This window comes from Eulemur rufifrons, chromosome 2 (assembly GCF_041146395.1).
Source record: "Eulemur rufifrons isolate Redbay chromosome 2, OSU_ERuf_1, whole genome shotgun sequence".
NCBI classification, from domain to species: Eukaryota; Metazoa; Chordata; class Mammalia; order Primates; family Lemuridae; genus Eulemur; species Eulemur rufifrons.
The window spans coordinates 58,503,700-58,508,628 of record NC_090984.1 but is presented as its reverse complement, the minus strand read 5'-3'; the positions used below and the strand labels follow the sequence as shown (position 1 = coordinate 58,508,628).

At 46.4% G+C, this 4,929-nt stretch overlaps 1 non-coding gene across 1 annotated transcript; it reads right to left on the bottom strand.

The window, feature by feature from the left end:
- Positions 1-854: 854 nt before the first annotated feature.
- Positions 855-948, bottom strand: TRNAY-GUA (transfer RNA tyrosine (anticodon GUA)). The gene is made up of 2 exons: positions 912-948; positions 855-890 (listed from the first exon to the last, which is right to left on the bottom strand). It is a non-coding gene; the product is annotated as a tRNA-Tyr (tRNA).
- Between the last annotated feature and the right edge of the window lie 3,981 nt (positions 949-4,929).

Genomic DNA, 4,929 nt, shown 5'->3' with positions numbered 1-4,929 from the left:
TTCGAGCAGGAGCCAAATCCCTGCGGCAGGCACACCAAGTGGTGTGAAGGCTCAGGAAAGCTGAGGCTTGGGGTATGTGTTTTTGCCTGAGGGGGAGCCATACTCCTGTCCTCCACGCAAAGGACAACCTGTCCGAGCCAATGGAAGTTCCATTGATTAGGAAGTTCTCTAGGTGGCAGCTGTTTCCGACATGTAGACAAAATACAGCGGGGCTGAATTTGGATGAGAGAGAGAGAGAGAGAGAGAAAGAAAGAGAGACGGAGAGAAAGACAGGCTTGTCACATGTGAAGGCAGGAACAGAGACCCTGAGAAGGAGAAGGAAGGGAGAGGGTGATTTTTCAGGAAGGATAGAACCGTCATTGGTGACTGGTGTCTTGTTCTGTAGGCCTGTGGGCCTCCGGGCGGGGGGAGGGGGAACTAGACTTCCCGATGCTTGACTGTGGGCCCAACTCTTTGCCCACCTGGTGGCCAGGGTTCCGTCCAAGGTGAGCAGAGCGATGTAGCTCCGGACGGTGGCTACCTGGAGGTGGGAGAGATCAGGTAGCGAATAAAAGTGGAAGGGGGCGGGATTGCGGGCGGCCGATTGGCTGGGCCAGGAGGCAGAGGAAGTGGGGACTGCTTTGCGCTGAAGGGTACGAGACCGCGGACTGTGGGGAAGAATGGTCAGGCAAGTTCCCGGGCCACAGCACAGGCGTAGGCGTAGTCCGTAGGAAGGAAGTTGGTCCAGGAAGGCTTTTCGAGGTTTGGTCCTTGAATAGGTGGCTTCAGCTTGGCGGCTTCCCCGCCCTGGAGCCGTCAGGGTAGGACTAGGCGGGCAGTGGTGTGTGCGCGCGCGCGCAAAAGCGTCAGGCACTTCCTTCGAGCCGGAATCGAACCAGCGACCTAAGGATGTCGGCAGATGTCTGTCCAGTCTACAGTCCTCCGCTCTACCAGCTGAGCTATCGAAGGGTGCGCGCTGCCACAGCTGGGTTATTTGGCTGTTCTGGAAAGGAAGGGGACCAAGTCCCGGAAACGCCAGAGGTCCACTAAGCCTTGGGGTGGCTGGAACCCCGCCTTGGATGAGAGCCCCGCACTTGTCGCCAAGGCGCCCCCTTCGGCGCGGGGCAAATCCTCTGGGGGCAGTTGCCTGGCATCCCTGAGGACGGCCGTTGCCAATGTCCCAGCCGAAGGGAGAGAGGTGGATGGCGGGGTGTGCGGGGGGTGAGAGTTTAGGGGTTGGATGGTACCAGTGGGACATGCTACCACCTGTTGCCCTCATCACATCGCAGAGTGTTTACTTCCAAACGTCTGTATCACGCGTTTGGAGTGGGGGAGCGTGCCCAGCTCCTGCCTGGTGGACGAAGACCGAGGTTTCTGTGCGCTTTTCAGACGGAGGTGAGAGGCTGGAGACTCACACAGTGGAGACGAGAACAGTTAAGAGGAAAAGAAGGCAAAATAGGACCGTGGAGAGGAAACTACGCCCTGGACAGTACCCGATTTGAAGGACAAGCTGCGGTCTGAAAGGTCCGAAAGCAACGCCTGCCCAGGCGCGGGAGGAGAGGTCGGCGATGAGCCGGGCTCTGAGCTCTCAGCCTGAGAGAAAGCGAGCTCTTCTGAGACCCCTGCCCCTCTACTGAGAGACCTGCGCTCCCTTCACGTCGTTGGCCACGCGAGGGCCGAGCGTGACCGAAGATTCAGCGATTGTGACGTAGAACTCCCGTTTCCAAGACAGCAAGCAGGTCGTTGTGCGCAGCACCTTCCCCGCCGTTCCGTTATTCCGCGCCCTGGGTCAGCACCGAGCCTCACCAGCTCAGGTGCAGATCCTTGAAGCAGAGAACAGCTGATGGAAGTGAAAAGTATCACAGTCCGGTAATTCCAAAGTCCTAACATGATACTCCCAAAGCACCCGTGGATAACCTGGAACCAGGTAGAAGTATCTCCAAGAGGTTGGGGATCAAAACTTTTTGTTTGTAATTCTCTATTAGGTGATTCTAAGTCTATTGAATTCCATTGACTTAAAGCTTCCCAGAATTTCCAAGATAGGACATGCTGCCCCACGCCTGAAAGGGGTGGACGGGAGACAACAGCTACCTCCCCAGGTAGTTCCACAAACCTGGATTTCTCCGATTAGTCATCTAATATAAAAGGGCTCATTTGGCATTTACTAATCACTAAGGAGAAACAAGTTCCACAGTCAATTTGTGTGCCCTCTGGTATCTCTGGCAGTGAAGAAGAGTGTGGAGAATTGTTCTGCAGCCACCCTTAGGTCACCATTTTTTTTTTTTTTTTTTTGACAGATTCTCACTTTCTTTCCTGGGCTAGAGTGCCGTGGCATCAGCCTAGCTCACAGCAACCTCAAACTCCTGGGCTCAAGCGATCCTCCTGCCTCAGCCTCCCAGGTAGCTGGGACTACAGGCAAGCGCCACCACGCCTGGGTAATTTTTTCTATTTTTAGTTGTTTGGCTAATTTCTTTCTATTTTTTTTAGTAAAGTCGGGGTCTCGCTCTTGCTCAGGCTGGTCTCGAACTCCTGAGCTCAAGCAATCCTCCCGCCTCGGCCTCCCAGAGAGGTCACCATTCTTAATGAATAAGAATTAGTGGATTACACATGTCGAGAGGGAGTTAATAAATGTAAATAAATATTTGAAAATGTTATCAAGAATTTAACAAAGAGGGCGCCGCGAGGTGGCTCACGCCTGTAATCCTAGCACTCTGGGAGGCCGAGGCGGGAGGATCTCTCAAGGTCAGAAGTTCGAGACCGGCTGAACAAGAGCGAGACCCCTGTCTCTACTAAAAATAGAAAGAAATGATCTGGACAGCTAAAAACATATATAGAAAAAAAATTAGCCGGACATGGTGGCACATGCCTGTAGTCCCAGCTACTTGGGAGGCTGAGGCAGTAGGATCGCTTAAGCCCAGGAGTTTGAGGTTGCTGTGAGCTAGGCTGACGCCACGGCACTCCAGCCCGGGCACCAGAGCGAGACTCTGTCTCAAAAAAAAAAAAAAAAAAAAATTGCGGTGAAATACACATAAAATGTACAATCTTAACCATTAAAGAAAAAGAATTTAACAAAAAGATTTATAAAAATTAGGAAATAATGTCCTAGAGAAGAAAACAGAGTGAAGAGAGGCTACTTGAAGAGGTAGAGATTATAGGGGATGAATTCAGAAAACTGATGAAAGAGTTGAATTGCAGATACAGGAAGCATATAATGTGCAGCAAGCACAATGTGAACATGCGGGATTAAAAATACTTCACACATAGATGCATTACAGTGAAACTCCAGCATATCATGGGCAAAGAAGAGATCTTATAAGCAGCCAGAGGAAAAAGACTAACAATTAAGAAGATATCTGACTTCTCAGTAGCAATAATAAAAGATTGAAGACAGTGATGAGAGAAAATATATTATAACTCTTAGAATCATGTATGCAGAAAAGCTATCAAGAGCAAGGGTAAAATAAAGACATTTTTCTGGTCTTCAGGTCTTCAGGAAGATAGAAAATGAGCTTAGAAAGACAGACTGCTGTAAAAGAAGGAAAGGGCCACAAAGAAATTGGTAAACATGAGATAAAGATAGTGGATCCAATACATGCATTTATATTCATTTCCTCCTGAAATTCCACTAAAACTACAGCATGGGAAAGAAAACAATAGGAACAAAATTTTGGAAGCTGAAGAGTAGATAATTTAGCAATGACAGACATGGCACGATTGACTGAGAAAGAGTAATTCTATTCAGGTTATCAAGGAAAATCAAGAACAAGCTCAATTTATTCCATGAAATTCCTCTACATTTTGGGAAGTGAGATAAATGTAAGGATAAATTAGGAAGGATTAATTGAAAATTGTTCAAGTTAGATTCTAGACCAGGGGTGGGGAACCTGTGGCCTTAAGGCCACATGTGGTTTTCTAGATTCTTAAGTGCAACTTTCTAGGCCTTCTTTACTACCCAAGATGTCTTTCTCCCACTCCAGCATATGACTGGATGATTTGCCTCTGGAACAGGTTGAAGAGAAGGTTGCTGGATTGTTGAAGATAGGGCCAGGGGATTAAATAAATGTATGTATAGTGGATACTGAGATGCTTATCTAAGCTATCTTTTCCCACTTAGCTTCCACAAATTTGGTGGCTAGAGAGGAGATGAAAAATTTCCTTGGAGAATCTGACAACTCCAAGATGAAAGATGAAAGATAGAAAGATATTGACATCTGTGTTTCACTAATCATCAGGGAAATGCAAGTTAAAACCACTATGAGATATCACCTCATACCTGTTAGAATGGCTATTATCAAAAAAGACAAAAGATAACATGTGTTGATGAGGGTGTAGAGAAAAGGGAAACCTTGTATACTGTTGGTAGGAATGTAAATTAGTGTAGCCATCCTGAAAAACAGTATTAAGTTTTCTCAAAAAATTAAAAATAGAACTACCATATGATTTATCAGTTGATTTAGCAGTTCCACTTCTGGGTCAATATACAAAGGAAATGAAATCAGTATGTTGAAGAGATATCGGTACTCCCGCATGCACTGCAGCATTATTCACAATAGCCAAGATAAGGAATCAACCTAAATTTCCATCAACAGATGAATAGATAAAGAAAATGTGGTATATATACATAATGGAATACAATTCAGCCTTAAAAAAGAAGGAAATTTTGTCATTTGTGACAACATTGATGAACCTGGGGGACATTATATTAAGTGAAATATGCCAAGCACAAAAAGACAAATGCTACATGATCTCACTTATATGTGAAATCTAAAAAAGTTGTACTCAAAGAAGCAGAGAGTAGAATGGTGGTTACCAGGGGCTGGGAGATTTGGGAATGAGATATTGACCAAAGGGTAGAAAGTTTCAGTTAAACTGTAGGAATAAATTCTGGAGCTCTATTGTACAGCATGGTGACTGTAGTTAATAACAGTATTGTATATTTGAAAAATGCTG